This window comes from Trichechus manatus, unplaced genomic scaffold (genome assembly GCF_000243295.1).
Source record: "Trichechus manatus latirostris isolate Lorelei unplaced genomic scaffold, TriManLat1.0 scaffold00139, whole genome shotgun sequence".
NCBI classification, from domain to species: domain Eukaryota; kingdom Metazoa; phylum Chordata; class Mammalia; order Sirenia; family Trichechidae; genus Trichechus; species Trichechus manatus.
Genome location: NW_004444075.1, coordinates 315,870 through 333,443, shown reverse-complemented (window position 1 = coordinate 333,443; position 17,574 = coordinate 315,870). Strand labels below are relative to the sequence as shown.

General features: G+C 38.3%; 1 protein-coding gene across 1 annotated transcript in view; it reads right to left on the bottom strand.

Moving 5' to 3' along the window:
• The window catches only part of INPP4B (inositol polyphosphate-4-phosphatase type II B), a 961,283-nt gene that overhangs the window by 830,586 nt on the left and 113,123 nt on the right, over nucleotides 1-17,574 (bottom strand). The window lies entirely within an intron of this gene.

The window sequence follows — 17,574 nt, the reverse complement described above, 5'->3', positions numbered from 1 at the left end:
AAAAAAAAAAAAATATATATATATATATATGTATATGTATATATGAATAAACTGTGGTAGATCCATACAATGGAGTTATTATTTAGCAATAAAAAGAAACGAGCTATCAAGCCACGAAAAGACATGGAGGAGCCTTATTATTGCTAAGTGAAAGAAGCCAGTCTGAAAAAGCTCCTTACTATATGATTCCAACTGCATGACATTCTGGAAAAGACAAAATTAGAGAAACAGTAAAGAGATCAGTGATGACCACGGGTTCAGGGGATTGGGGGGAGGGATGAATGGGTAGAGCACAGTGCATATTTAGGGCATTAAATCTATTGTGTATGACACTGCAATGTTGGGCACATGACATTACACATTGGTCAAAACCCAGAGGACTGTACAACAGAAAGAGTGAACCCTCCTGGAAACTACGGACTTTCCTTAGTAATAATGTATTAATATTGGCTCCTCAGTTGTAACAAATGTGCCACATCAGTGCAAGATGTTACTAACGGGAAATAGTGTGCAGGGGAGAGAGGGGGCATATGAGAACTCTCTGTACTTTCTGCACAACTTTTTAATAGGCTTAAAACTGCTCTAAAAATTAAAATCTATTACGAATAAAAAAAAAAAAAACAAAAAACTTTGCCATCAAGTTGATTCCAACTCATAGCAACCCTATAGGATAGGGTAGAACTGCCCCATAAGGTTTCCAAGGAGTGGCTGGTGGATTCCAACTACTGACATTTTGGTTAGCAGCTGAGCTCTTAACTACTGCACCACCAGGGCTCCCTATTAAGAATAATAAAAATAAATGTATATCTACAGTATGAAAGTATTCAATCTCAAAGCCATGAATTTGGTTTTGTAACTCATTCCTGCTTTACTGAATTTATTAAATATGATGAGGCTTTGAGAATGTATATCAGGTAAAATTGTTTAATAATTTCCATACAGTTAAACCCTGGATGTTTGGCTTTTGTACATTCACCTTATGCTTGAAAAGAGCCAGTCTACCCAGCCATAGCCCAGCAGAAAAACGTGGACTAAAAATATATCACATTTGTATGCCACATTGCAATTTATAATTATACAAATTCTTCATGACTATACTTGCTTCATAGCACACCTACCTCAAAGGGTATTCTCGACGTAGTTTAGTCCCAATAACTAGAAACTCTTGCTCTTCTTATTACTGATTTCGTTTCCTTCTGTGAATGACATCCATTTTTATTCTATCTACACCCATTGGTCTGCTAGTCTTTTCTTTAGGTTAGCACTGAAATCAAGTAATAGCCATAGATTCATTCACCTAGGGTTTTCTTTGTGAAGCGCCCTGAGTAATTAATAGCGCATGAATTCCTCGGACTATAATCTATGCCTATACCAATTTCTGTCAGTTTCCTGACTCTAGATTTTCCTAGGATCAATTAGAAATAATATTACATTGGCTTTTTATGAACTTTCTCAAAGAAAATTTTAATTTGTGCTTAATTATCCTGCTCTTTGAAAATTATATTTTCTCTCCCTGATATTTTCCTCTGTCAGTGATCTCAATTAGTTCCTACTTTCCATTACTTCTGAGTTGCAAGGCTATAATTTTAACTCCTTTTAAAAGAGTTATTATAAGACTGACAGAACTGAAAGAAAAAAAAATTAAGAAGGAGCTATTGCTTCTAAGAGTTGAAGATTCTCCCTTCTCAGCAAGTATAGAGCATATCTACATAAGCATAACAAGCACAAATATAGGATCAATCTGCGACCATGTACAAATTATTTTAATAAGTAAGCTTTAATTAATTTGTTTTAGAGAGAAATAAAATGTCATCATGTGTTCAGCAGAATTTATTCTGTTACCTTTGCCCTATAAAATGTTTGCTTTATCTTCAGCAACAAGCAACAACTCACAGTTGAGATGCTGTGAGTTGATGACATTTTTGTGGCATAATAACAATATTTACTCCCTGAAGAAAGAAAATGTTTTTGGGCTTTAGTAGTTAACAACTGGCAGTTGTTAACCCAGAAATTATCTCCCCCTCCCACCATCCTCCTCGCACACAGAATTCCAATTTTGTTCAGGTTTTGCCCACAAAATCCCAACTTTTATCAGCCATCAAACCCTGCATTGGCTTCAGAGGAGGTGGCCACATCTCTAGATCCAGCCCCAGCCCCAGACCTAGAGTGTGAATCACAATCTATCCAATTTTCTTTGCTGGTTATTGCATTATGCTGGGTAGGTGAAATAATTCTCAATTCTGATGAGAGTTGAGAGAAGATTCTAAAAATAAATGATGAGGAAGAAAGGGTTCTCCTTCTGCTCCTGGATGTTGTCTTGTCTGCATTGTGTTATGTGATTGCAGCAGCCATCTTGGGACCATGAAGGAAGTTAGCTTGAAAGGCAACGCTATGGATGGCAGAGTAGAAAGATGAAGTGAGTAGGATTTTGATGACAGAAAACTGCTAAATTTCCTAACCTCAGAACTCCCCTGTCTCTATAGTTCTTCCTATATAAGATAATGAATTCTTCAATCATTTAAGACGTTTTATGTTGGGATTTCTGATACTCGCAGCCAAATCATCCTAAGTTATAGCAATGTCATGCTTGCCAAGGGCTAAAAGATGCCCAGCATTTCAGTGCTAGGATGGGGGTTTCTTCCCTTGCTTCACAGCATTCCAAGACCTGCTCTCGATTCGCTTCCAACTCTGTAAGGATGTGCTATTATAATTTAGAAAGCAAAGGAGATTCAAAGCACTAGGCAAAACAGTAGATATGTCAATATGAAAAAGTGAGAGTAATGTGTAAAACTTACCAGAGAAGAGTAGTGATAAACAGAGGACAGACCTGGATCTGTAGCTTTCATTAAATTCATTGTTCTGGCATACCTATCCAGAATGAGCAAATCTTTATGGATTACCTGAACAAGGCATGTGAGATTGCAAGCAATGAGTAAGCTAGAACAATGGCCAGAAATGGCTAAGATGAGTTGCAAAAAAGTAAATGTAAAAATCTTAGATTTAGGTCCTAAAAATGCAATGGACAAATTTAGTAAAGAGCTAGAAAGAAGTTCTAGATGTTTTAGTTGTTCCTAATGTCAGCATGTGGCTACAAATACTGTTATGTGGCTACCATAAACATTATGCTATGTTGCCTTTCATTAATTGAGTATAGTGTCTAGTTAGATGGATTTCAGCCCTCAGTAGATAACAAAATCGTCTGTGGATCGTTTTAAAAATGCAAATATCTGGGCCCAACACTAGACTCTTAAATCACAATATTTGGTGGTTGGGCCAGGCTTTGTGCATTTTGTAAAATCCCATCAACAGCCAAAGACACTGGTCTAGACTCTAGATCAAGCAAGATCTGTTGAACTTGGCTCTGAATAGATCTCATCAGTGGGAGATTATTTAGTTCTGAAAATCACAATTTCAAAACAGACATTTAAAATTGGAGTGCACCCAAAAGATACCAACCATGATGGTGAGGAGTCTTAAAATTATATGATGAATAAATGAAAAGATGCAGAGATTATTTGGTGAAAAGATATAGGAGAAACCCATGAGGCATTATATATATATATGTGCTGAATATTTAAGATTTGACATGTGGAAGAGGTGCTACTTTTTGATAGCTCTGAAATAAAGGATTAGGGAACTAATGGGTAGAAGTTAAAGGGTGACAGACGCTAGATCAATATAAAGAAAGCTTTTGAACCCATTAAAGGCATTAAATATTCAGCAATGGAAAGGGCTTCTTTGAAAAATAGTACTCTTCTCATAATTGCAAGTGCCCCCAAAAAGCCAAACGACAGTCTGTAAGGAAGGTAAGGACACTTGCCCTCTGTAGCTAGTGGACTAGAACACCTCTAAGGTTACCTTTGACTCTAAGATTCCATTAAACTCTGAGCAACATATCACTTAGAAATCATGGAAACACAGCATGGAAAGGAAACATGGAATTTATCTGTTGAAGACCCCTCATCTTATGGATAGCTATTGCTAACACTTAGTGAGCAACTATTACACGACAGACACTTCATGCACATAATTCCTAATCCTTACAGCAACCAAAAGATCATATTATTATTCTCACTGTATAGATAAAGGAACCACGTTTCTGAGAAATGTCTCACCTTAAGGATTTTACTATTATATTCGTATCTCAGACAGAACCTGAGCCCAGATCTTCTACAGAGCTTGAAAAAAATTAATTATCCCATGAAGAATTCTGTTACATACTTAGATAACAGGAAACAAGAAAAAAACATGCAGAGTGTTAGTTCAACTTTCCAAGGGACAGGAAAAAAAGGATGGAAAAGTTCAGGAAAAGCCCTCTGATTTTCTGTGCTTTGGGAAAAAAAAAATTAGAAAAGCTATTTGTTGTTATATTTTTGAATGACATTTTGCCTAGACAATTAAGGCCAAGCCCAAGTACCTGAAACCAAGATCTATCCATGCAGTCACTAAATATACAACTGCCAAAGTGCACAAATATCTAGAAATCTACACTTCTAGTTAGATAGTATCGTGGCGATGAGAATACAATCCCTGAACAAATAAATCTGGCAAATGCTGTTCTTATGCCATCATATTAAGAAAGAGCAATATATCATTTTAACCATCCCTCTGCCATAATGTCGTATCTAGAAAAGACAGAGAAAATGTCCTGCAACTCATGAAAATGATACTTAGAGAAGAATGGAAAATCAGAGAACTTAGTAGGAAAACACGGCAAAAATATATAAGTTATCCTAAAATGTTATTGTTTTATACAAACTGGCAGTTACACGAATGACTGGCAGTATACTTGAAGTTAGTGTCAACATTGATAAAAGCTTTCACATCAATTCCACAGATGACATCAACTATGCAAAGAGTCAAGATACTCTTAAATAGTACTAAATACCCTGAAAATGATTGACGCAAAAAAAAGTATAGTCATGTTATAAAGAAGCCCAATTTAAGAACTGCTAATTGTAAAAAATAAAAGTGAATCTGATCATTTTAATTATTTCTACTGTTCTTACAATAAATTCTGTATAAAACCACTGAAAATAAGATTTATATGAAGAAAAGTGTTCCCTACACAAACCGTGTTCTCTCTTTTACCTCCAGGCCTTAGCAATACTTTTATCACATCTAGAAATACTATCACTTATCCCTTCTCATTCCCAATTCCTCTCCTCTGCCTAAATTGCACTCATCCTTTTGGTCTCAGGTGATAAGTTAATACCTTTGAGAATTCTTCCCTGATCATCCTCCCCAAAGCTGTGTAGGTGTTATCCCAAACTGAACATAGGCACTAGTACACCGTGTACCTATAACCTAGCACAAAGCACACATTTATTTAGTACCCTGCCCCCAACTTTCAGCGCATGTATCCACAAATGCATATATAAACACACACTCTCTCAGATTGCAAGCTCCCTCTAGGCCAGGACATAGCATCTAGTACCTTCCCAAGAACACGGTACAAACCTAACATATTTTGCTTGAGTGAATACATTACCACAAAGAGATCTTTTTTTTTTTTTTTGCTAGGAAAAATCCACATCTTCCTGAACATTTCTAATTGTATTATTCAGCATTCCCCATTTTTCCTCCTGGCCAAGCTAACAGGAGTCTCCAGTCCCTCTCTCAGTTGGAATAGTTTAAGCTTTGGGTATGAATCCCTCTAGACATTTTCTGTATTGTTTCCCCACTTTGAGGATAGAGAAAATGTATAATATACAATTTATGTTAAATCATTATTGTGGACATCTTGCCACACAAAAATATCACAATGGCATGTGGTCAAGGCTCAGAAATCTGTTCATATTAGCACTTATACAAGTTATTTTGTCAGATGAGTGGGTACTATTTTTCTATTAATTTTATATTTAAAAAAAAAGTTTATTCAGTGAATCTCAATGCAATCAGTACTGTGAGAAAATTTTAAAGCTCATTCCATGTTAGGAAAATTTACTTGAAAGTCCCTGTCAAAATGACCAAGAATTTGTGATATTTGTTTCTGGTTTTACGCACTGACAACAGTAGAAAGGGATGGCACCCATCCATTACGTCAGATATTACACTAAGTGAATTGCATTATCCTGTTAAATTGAAACACAGGGACAGCTCTGACTTTTTGTCCATTCAAATATGAATCAGTCACACTTAGGGACAGTTAAGACATACTAACACAGTCTCAGCCAAGGGTAGAATATAAAACCAAACCAAATCCTCTGCCATCAAGTCGATTCTGACTCATAGTGACCCTACAGGACAGAGTAGAACTGCCCCATAGGGTTTCCAAGGAGCATCTGGTTGATTTGAACTGCCAACCTTTTGGTTAGCAGCCGATACTTAACCACTGTGCCACCAGGGCTCCAAGGGTACAATATAAGCCATTTCAAAACTCTGAGAAGACAGCAGGGCCAGCGGTGTAGACATGGGAGTTAGCCAGATTTGGCTTGCCAGCCAAATATGACCATTTCTGGTCTTCTAGATCCAACAGGAATTCCTGACACACATGAATATAAAAGAAAACTGTGTTACACAACTTGAGCATGTGGCTTAGGATGGGCTTCCCTTAATCACCTCAGGCAGAAAGAAGGGCTCTCTGTCACAGTGCAGTGTAACCATGTACCAAGTGCACCCAAGCAAGACCTTGTTGTTTCTCGTTTGTTCATTTTGATGCACTCTGTTTCTGTGTTGGGTGCCATAGCCCTCATTCTGCATCCCCCTGGAATGCTGGAAGCATTTTAGAGCCTGCGGGGTCCTGGGAATACTCTGATTGACACTAGAGGGAAGCCATAGAAATTCATGAACAACATCCCCCTCAGTTCTCCAATGGCATGACCCTGATCATCTCTCCACCCCCTATACATACACAGACAAACTCATATACACAAGGTTTGTTAAAGTTCAAAAGAAGAAACTTGAGAAGATAAATTATCTTACAGATACAAATTCTCTGTGTAACTTCGGGAATCCACCATAATACTGTGAGGTGAGTTTATTCCAGGATTAAAAATAGCTGTCCTGAGCTAATCCTCCTTAGGTGAAAGCTGGTTTATGGCATATTGCCTAGCAGTAAAGCAATCCTATGGAAGTATTTTTCAGCAAGTCAGCCCGTGTTTTTCCACGAATTTCCCTGCCTGCTTAGGCTAGATCTCAGACAAATATCAGTGTATTCATACAAATACTTTGTATTGTTTGAAGAGACAGAAAGCACAACTGTTATCTTTAGTCACTGCAGTCGAATGCAATGCATATGTGGTGGAGTGTGTGCCATACATTTGAGGATGTAATGTGGATCAGAGGAAAGAAAGAATATAAGAACAAGAGTGAAATCTTGGCTTCCAGCTGTGTCATCTTGGGGAAGTCATCTAAACTCTCTAAGCATCGATTTCTGCCTGCCTGCAACTACGTTATCTTATCTGAACCTTACATAAACACTGTAAAAACTGGTTAAAAATTTATAATTAAATATATTCTTTTTTCCGAGTATATTAACTTGTCAGCACTGACAAGCCTTTCGTACTTTTGTAAAAATCATTCATACATTTTACTCATGTAATAAAATGAGAGATTAAAGGAAAATACTATTTTGGTATATATTAATCAATTTCCTCCTTGATTCTATGTAAGCCTCAATAACAAGGTGCAACACCAAAAAACAAATAACAGAACACATTATGAAGCACCACGATATCGTCCAGGAGGACATAGGCTGGAAGAGATTCACTAGAGAAACTGGTATGTGATTGGGAAGGAAAACTGAGCTTTGGAGTTACAATATCAAATCCTATGATACCATACTATATCACAGAGGAACTCAGAAAATCATAAACATATTCAGCTTGGGCTTGCTGTTTTTCTAAAGGAAGAATAAAGAATATCGTCAAGAAGTAGGAAACTAGTAACCACAAATCAAGTGCTGTGTATACCACCAAAGTAAAGGTGATGCCAGAACAATTTTAACTAAGGTTCAATTGTCATGCTGCAGTGGTTAAGAGCTATGGCGAGCTATGGCTGCGAACCAAAAGATCGGCAGTTCGAATGCACCAGCTGTTCCTTGGAAACCCTATGGGGCAGTTCTACTCTGTACTGTAGGGTCGCTATGAGTCGGGATTGACTCAACACCAATGAGGTGTTTTTTTTAAATACCTCTCTGCAGTTAAGTAATTTTCCAAAGACGAGAACAAAAATTTTGCCCAGTAAAATAGAAATTTTCTATGAAAAAAATAACAAAGAAACAATATAGAGTCAAGAAAGATGAAATTATTTCAGTTCTTTTAAGAAAAAATTCTGTACAAAATTAATGACTAAAAATATCCATTGGCAGCTCCTAAAAGCTCTATCAGCTGTTAAAAATTCTTTGAGCTTATTCAGTTTTAAGATGCTTTATTTCAAGTTCAAAAAGTTGTGACAAAAAGCTAATTTTATTACTGTAATTTATGAGGGTATAATTTTTTTTCTACTAAGAAAAAAAAGTTTTATCCTATTTTAAGGATACTTTCTATCCAACTTCTTAATGTGTCAGACAAAATTAGTCATGTATGTGCAGTAAAAGACAATATATATAATTTACATCTAAAATATAAACTACATTTAATCTGTACTTTGTAGGTAAAAATTCACAAACAAACCAAAAACAATAGTGAAAGCTCTTTTCCAACTAAAATCATTGCATTCATTTTGGACCCTTTAAAAATGGTTGTCGGAAAAGTATATGAATCAACGCGTACATCAGACAGATAGTGAAACCCTCAAAGGTCATTTTTGCTTTATACAGTAATGAAAAATTCATGGCAACTGTCAGAAAATAGCTGGCACAGCAACATACTGGGCTAACATCAAAGACGGTATTGATACTGCAGTTACTTTCAAACAAAAATAACTTATTTGGGGCCCTGATGCCACTGGGATCCTACCCTATGAACATAACCATCTTATTTCGACAAGGACAAAGAGGAACCTGCTGTCCTCCTAGCAGCCCATCAGAATTCAGATCATCCATTAATCCTCAAGAGATGTTCCTCAGAGATGTTCCAGCTCTCTAAGGATTTCTTTATTATGCTATATCCAAAGATACCCATCCTCTCTCCTCTGACCCTCCTCTCTCCTCCCACCATCAACAATAGTCAGGATCTTCCCTGAGAAAGGGATCCTTCAGGAAACTTAAAAACTTGGAGACTCTCAGCTACAGAGGCCAAAGTATGGAAGTTGAGGCCAGAGCATGAAGAGTTTTGAATATGAAGCTAGAAGTTTGGACTTGGTTAGAGAGGCCATGGAGAACTACGTTCTTTAAAGCAAGAGGTATACATAATCTCAGTGAAGAAGGATAAGTCATCTACTCAGGGGGGTGTTGTGGAGAGTCAAGTGTTTGAAAATAGTTAAAAGAATCTGGTGCAACAGTTCTCAGAAATATTCTAGAAAGTCAATAAGAGATAAACAGGAGATTGAGCCACAGCAAGGACACAGCCAGGTGGAGAGATCATGATGCTGTACAGAACTCGGTCCAAAAAATAGCATGGATTTCTGATGATATAATGGCATGATTCAGATTGGAGATTAGCAAGGCAATTGAAATACTGAAATGTTGAATTGACTAACCATGGATCCAGAGGGTTTTGCTTTATATAGTAATGAAAAATTCAAGGCAACTGAAGTCTACAAGGTACTGATGACCCAAGATACTGTAGGAGGGTGAAGAGCTGGATCTGTAATGCTGTGAAATAAAATACAAGAGTCATGGTCACCTGAGTATTTTCTGAACCCGAAGGAAAACCAACTAGTGGATTGCACCAAAATATTCTCTCCAAATACAGCAAAGAATGTCATTCTGGACCAACCACTTTGGGAGAATTTTAATGAAGCACCAAGAGACTGGTAGAAGGTGATCCCTTGTGATTAGCATAGATGGATCCTTTCCCATCTTCCAATCAATAGCCTGAGAGCCAGTTTGGTTCACAACAAAATTATCAAAGCATAATTGATTTTGGATAGATACATAAAACTGCACAAGATTTTCACTGTTAAATTCATAATGATTCCTATCATTTCTAAGAGAAACATCAGTTATTAAGCCAGTAGAACAGCACAGTATGCCAACATCTGTCTTTTCTTTTTGTAACCTGGAATAACATTGAGCATTATTTTTCGGATCATCATTATCTCTCTTTTGTAAGCTAGGATTTCAACTCGGTGAAAACTGCACAAGAAACTGTCAGCAAAAAGGTGCTGGTTTATGAAAACAAAGTTGATGAAAATCAAAGCTACCATTCTTTTCCAGCTAACTAGGTGCTCCAAATTTTTTTTTTTTCCCAGTGAATGTATTTGGTCATCTGACAATAAGATTGCTTTGGTGGCTTTTATTTTTGTTTTTATTTCTAGCCCATTAGATTCTCACTTATTGAGCATTTACACTCTAGAGAAAATCGAGATACTGAATCAATATAGCCTTCCATAGAAAACAATAGATCAGTCTAACACTTGCATAAACATCGTAATCATAGACACTGGAATTAATGATAGAAATATCTAACCATTTAAACCATCATGTAGTTCTTATATTTACATTATTTACCAAACATTATTTGTAGGACATATCCCATCAATCATTTATATATACCACTGCCATGGTTTACAGATATTCAAAAATATAGAATAATGACAGAATAAGTTGCAAGTAAAATATAAATATTTCTTACTTCTCTCTAATATCTATTTAAAAATCATCTGTACTCTTATTAAATAATTTATTCATGATGAGTCTGATAGTTAGCAACAAGCATAAAGTATTTTCTCATAGAAAAATCTGAAGCAGGATGAAATAGAGTGCCTTCTTATCTAAAACCATAAAAGGAATGGAACTTAGAGATCTCGTCCATGGATTCTTAAGTCTAGATGGTCCACAGATGGACACCATCTCCTGAAATTGCATGTAAAATGGTGCATGTACTTGTGCATGTGAATTTTTGGGGGGTGGAGGGTGTCATGGATTGAATCGTGTCCCCCAAGAATGTCTGTCAACTTGGCTAGGTCATGATTCCCAGGATTGTGTGATTGTCTACCATTTTGTCATTTGATGTGATTTCCCTGTGTGTTGTAAATTCTATCACTATGATGTAATAAGATGGATTAGCAGCAGTTATATTGATGAGGTCTATAAGATTAGACAGTGTCTTAAGCCAATCTCTTTTGAGATATAAAAGAGAGAAGCAAGCAGAGAGATAGGGGGACCTCATACCACCAAGAAAGCAGTGCCCTGAGCAGAGTGTGTCCTTTGGACCTGAGGTTCCTGCACTGAGATGCTGCCAGACCAAGGAAGGATTGATGACAAGGATCTTCCTCTAGAGCCGACAGAGAGAGAAAGACTTCCCCTGGAGGTGATGCCCTGAATTTGGACTTGTAGCCTACTAGACTGTAAGAGAATAAACTTCTGTTTGTTAAAGCCATTCACTTGTGGTACTTCTGTTATAGCAGCACTAGTTGACTAAGACAGAGGAGGATGAGACCATGGGGATAATATACCTTATAGTTTTCAGCAGATTCTTATAGGACTCTAAAAAAAGTAAGAACATCCAATTTAACTCAAAGTCTTTATATTACACATTAAGAAATTGAGACTCAGTTTGGGACTGGAGTTACCCAAAGTTACACAACTAGCTAGTGGTTCAGATGATACTAGACCACTGGTCTCCTGGATTATGGTCTAAATGTTCTTTCTACTTTCCACACTTCCTCTGTTCAGAGGCCTCCACTGTGAAATCTTTAAAATGAAGCTTTTAAAAATGGAAACTTACAATACTTTAATGTCTCCTCTGTCACTCATTTATATTGTTCTTCCTCTGGGAAAAAAAAATATGTTGGAATCTAAAATTAAGAATGTATTTGGAGGGAAAAAGTAGTTCAAAAAGCAACACCTCCTTGTATCCTAGACCTAGGAGTTGAGGGATATTTAATCTGTCAGCCAAGACAAGTTTTAAACACAGTTAGGGTATATGATTTATATCATGTAATTTGAGAGGCCTAATCTCGTGGTGTGAACAGTTAATGTACTCAGCTGCTTATCAAAAGGTGGGTGGTTCAAATCCACCAATAGGCATCTCAGAAGAACAGTCCAGTGATCTACTTCCATAAAATCATTCATTGGAAATTCTATGGCGCACCATTTTAGTCTGACACACATGGCATCCTCATGAGTTGGAATAGACTCAACAGCAACAGGTTTTTTACTCTGTTCCAATCTTTGTTCAGTGTGGAATGCTGGTCAGGAAAATGGGCTCTGCAACCAGACTACCTGAGTTCAAACCCAATCTCCCTCATTGAGGCAAGGTATTTAGCTTCTCTTTGCCTCTGTTTCCAATACAATAGGGATAATAGTAGTATTATCTTAATTTACAATAGAACCTGAGACAGGTTCTTGTGTGCAAGTAGTTTATTTAGAAGGTATCTCCAGAAGGAGTGAGAAAGTGACTAGAGTGAGACAGAGCTACATAAGGCTACATTATCAAGGTTGCTTCTAAAGCAATTGGGGGCTTGATTCAACCGGGACCACTGAGAGTGTACAGAACTTCTCTTAATATTGTCCATCTGAAGAGTAGAAAGCTGGAAACTACCAGCTTTTGCGCACCTTCAGTTGAGGACTGACCTGGGAATGTTAAATACCCTTCATTTTCAGGCTAAGTTCACAAAGAAATCTGGTAAATCCCTGCAGCTTTGAAGAGGCCCTAAGACAGTAGATTGACACATGGTGTGCTTGAGGTCAGACACTCAGCATGAGTCTGTGCCTCACAGTGAGAGCTGAGATCAGAAGCAAGTCAAGGGATAGGACACCAAAACGGTTGGCTATATTATCTACCTCAAAGGACTATTATAGAAATTTAATAAAGCAATTCATGTAAAGAGGTTAAGATATAAATATCTGGCATATAGTAAGGGATGAATTCATGCTGGCTGCGATTATCATTCTTTTAATAATTATTGAGTGACTCTGTCCTATAGGGTCGCTATGAGTGGGAATCAACTCAATGGCAACGGGTCTGGTTTTGTTTTTGTTTTTCTTTTACTAGATACCAAGTACTCTGTACCAGGTGATTAAAAAAAAAAAAAAAAAAGATAAATTTGGCCCAATTCTTATACAAAGTAGGAAGCAACACACTCTGCCCATGATTCATAGGAATAAGAAAGGTTTTCACAGAGGATGTGCTACCTACACCAATCTTGATGGATAGGTAGGAATGGCCTCACATAGAGGAGCATTTCAAGTAGTGAGAGAAACATATACAGAGACAAGTCACGGAGCAGGAAAGTACAGAGAAACGCAAGAGGTTCAATGTGGCTGCAACATAGAGTTCAACAGGAGAATGTCAAGAGTTAAAGCTATAGCACGAAGAGGCACAGGCATGGTCATCAAAGCATAAAGGGCGGCATTTGCCTTAGCATGGAATTAATTCTATAGGCAACAGGAACAATGGAAGGATTTGTGTTTTAGGAAATTGTATGCAGGACAAATTGGTTGGGAACAGCACTGGATGTAGAAGAATCAGATGAGAGCCTATTGCAACAGTCCAAAGCAAGTGTGATGAAGGCCTAAACTAATCTAGAAGAGTGGCGGGGAGGATAACAGGCAGAATTTTTAAGTTTTGATGACTGAATATATATGGGAGTTGAGGGAGAATAATGTTTCTAAGATGACTCCAAGTAAATGATCTTTTAATAATGTTTTCAGCCAAGATAGGAAATAAAGAAGAGGCATAAGTCTCAGAGGAAGAAAGAAGAAAATATTAGTTCATTTTGGATATGCTGACTTTGAGGGGTCTGCCAAATCCATGTTGTCTACAGCTGCTGTGCTAGTTTCCCAGTGAAAAGGACATTCTGAGGTGAGAAAGGATACAGAGAGGTTTCCACAATGGTCTGCAGGGCACTTTGTAATAATCTTCTGGGCCCCATACTAAAACTAGAGCTTAGTAAGTAAATCCAGGACATTTCAGTAAACTATAACTAAGTTACATACCATTAGAGATTAGTAGAGTTTAAACTCCACTAGTTTACTACAAAGGCAATGGTGGTTTCAGAAGACCTTCATACTAAGACAGACTAGGAAGAAAGGCCTGGTAATCTACTTCTAAAAATCAGCTAGTGGAAACTCTATATATCACAAGGGTCTGATCTTTCTGTGCATGGGTCTCCATGAGTCAGGGATCAAGGAGCAGCTAACAACAACACTTTACTATATCATCATTAGAGTAGACGTTAGGTGCACTATACATGGGTGTTTTAGAATACGATATGGATTAATGTTATGTCTGAAATCCCACCACTGATGATTTATTACCCTTAAGATATTGCTTTCTCCAGGAGTTTTTATTTTAAAAGTGCAAATGCCTTTGGATCCTCGCATTGAGGTGTCATTACTCATTTACAAAACTATCTTTTTCTTCATTAATCTAGGTGGAAGGAAGGCACTGGGGATAAATAGGAGCTTTGATGTGGGGGCAGAGGAATGGATGGGGTCACTGAAGCACAGAGGGGAGGACAGACTACTTTTTCGATGGGATCAGAAGTCATCATCCAGGGGCCTTGCACCTGTCTGGAGGGAAGATGGATTGGAGTGGGGGAAGGGGTTCATAGGAGAAGGGAAATCATTAAAGACAAACTTCATTATTTTAACTCTTCGGATTCGTCTTTCAAAATCTAGTATGGAATGAGAAAAATATATCAGCAACATTGAAACCAGACTGAGCCCTCCTTGCAGAATATCAATAACGGGTTTTTTATTTGTTTGTTTGTTTTACAAAATCAGATCGCTTCTTGGTCATGAGAGCTTACCAAGCATCCTGAAACATCCTCTTGCTTGGGAGTAAAACCAGCAACCTATATCCATTAACAGTGTTCAGCTTAGAATGTTCAGTTATATAATATATATTTATAGGAAAGAGAAATCTTTATTTAATTATTCTAATATAAGTAAAAGGATTGCAATTTTTGAGAAATCTTAAGCCAGTTTCTTGGCTTATAGAGAGGACAAACTTTTCTGATGGATCATTTTTTTCTGTGAATTAATAGCATTGGTTTTCCTGCCTAATAAACTGGTAACATGAGCACCAAATCTTCATCTCCTCTATTAAATGAAACCATTCCCACTGCCCTCCTACCACATTCTTTCATTAGGCAAGTACCTTAGGTCAGAGTTTCTTTTACCAATTATAGGCCTCATCAATTCCCCAATCTCAGTTTTAAAAGGCTTTAATAGGAATTTAAGTTTCCTATAAGTAGTAAGAAATTCCATTAGAAAAAGAATGAGGGAGGAAAGAGTGATTACAGAATTAAAGTGAAAACCCATGTGCTCATCTATTCATTCCTGCTCTGTGCCTGCTCCGCCAAGAGGCACTGGTGATACAAGCATGGAATCTACTTATAAAGGGCTCATGATCAAGCTTAAGAAAGAGCTGTGATGTCCACACAGACCACTACAAGATTCTCACCACAGAGAAAAGGAACTGACTGCCTGGAGAAGCAAGACAACCTGCCAAAGAGATGGCACTAGTTGCTCAGTAAGTCTGTCCATCCGTCAGTCAGTCAGCAGACAAGTACATATGAAGGCAGGCACTGCTTTAGATGCTAGAGATCGGAGTCTAGTTGGAGATGGGAGAGGGGAGGAATAAACACCTCCCACAACTACTAAGAGCTATGAAACAAATGCATTAGTGGAAGGGAATGACTGAGGGTGCTGCATTAACCAGTGCTGTCAAGGACAGCCTCTTAGGGGACCTGAAAGAAAGAGAGGGCCACGCCAATCTCTGAGGGAAGAGCATTTCAAGCTGAAAGAACAGCAAGAACAAAAATTCTGGGCAGGAACAAGTAAGACTGCCATGTTTGAGGGCAGGAGGAAGGCCAATATCACTACAGCACAGTGAACAAAGGGGAGAAAGGAACAAGAGAAGTCAGAGATTGTACAGGGGTCAGATTAGTGGGCCTTTGTGTGATATGCTTAGAAGTTTCCATTTAATTTCAAGTAGAAGCCACTGGAGAGCTTTAAAGAAAGGAACGGTATGGCCTGATGTATGCGTTAAAGAGCTTCTCCGGCAGTTGTGCAGAGAACTGATTTTGGGGGAGCAACAATGGAAGCAGAGGAATGATTAGGAGGTGATGGCAGGAGTCCAGGTGAGAAATGATGGTGGCTTGACCAGGGCTGTGGATATGGAGGTGGTGAAAATGCATAACAACAATAACAAAAAGAACTAGCTGTCATCAGGTCAATTCCAACTGATGGCAACCCCATGTGTGTCAGAGTAGAACCATGCTTCATTCATTTTGAATGATTTTTTGGAAGTTGATCACCAGGCCTTTCTACCAAGATGCATCTGGGTGGATTTTAAATACCAACCTTTTGGTTAGCAGCTAAATGTGTCAACCATTTCCACTACCTAGGGACTGCTGAAAATGTGTAAGACTCAGGATATATTTCGGAAATAAACTGCAATATCTATTGGGTAATTTCATTTGAATATATGCAAAAGAGAAATCAAGGGTTACTTTCAGGTTTGGCCTTAGTAGCTCTATAAACGATATTGACTTTTACTGAGATAACAAAGGCTCGATAAGGAAAAAAACAAGAGAGTTCTAGACATGTTAAGTTTGAGATTCTAATTAGAAATTCAACTGGAGATGTTAAGTAGATAATTGGATACATGAGTACAAGAGAGGTAAAGAGGAGGTTGAAGCTGATGGTATCAATTTGTGAGTCATCCTGGAATAGATGGTTTTGAAGCTATCTTAACAAGACCCTGAGAAGTGTAATCAGCAAAGTGCAAAGCAGATATAAGTGCTTGAGCTGGGATAAACAGGATGCCTGTCCTTCACAAGCGTACGACAATGTGTGCATGTGTGCGCGCGCGCGTGTGTGTGTGTGTGTGTGTCTGGGGTGAGGGTGAGATACAAAGAAGTTCAGAGGTGTACCGAAGGTATGGCAGGTGTGGCACGTGCCCTGGACACTGCTTGAAGGGGGTGGGCACCACTGAGCAGTTTCTATTAACCCAGTAAGGCCCAGCGTCCTTCCTCAAGCATGACAGACACAGAGGTGTAGGTGAGGAGTTGCAGAGGTGGCACTTGTCCCTGGGCACAAGTCCAAGGGGGTGTCAAATGAGGCACAGAATGATATTCTGGGGTGCCACAAATATGAAAGGTGCCTGACTGAGGCAACCAGACAAGAGGGGGAAAGACATTTCTGCTGATAGGACGCCACTATCAACATCTATTCATCTTGAAATTTGGCAGGAGGGCAGTTTAGAGATTGCCCCTAGGCGCCTGAACTGGGGGGGTAGGGACGCAATTTAGAGAGTACCCCGGGGCACTTGTTACCTTCCCCACAGCCCTGCAGGGGCCCAATTTCAATGGTTGCCATAGGCACTATTTTTCATAGACAGGCCTCTGTACGTAGTGGAGGGAAATAAGAACTATAAAAGAGACTGAAGCAAGGTGTTGTGGGAATACAGTGGAAGATGCAATTAATTCCAACTCAACGATCTGTTTCTCAGAGGCTGTGACATTTCAAGCGACCCTTAAATAACGTGTAGGATATCAGTAGGTGGATTAAGGAGG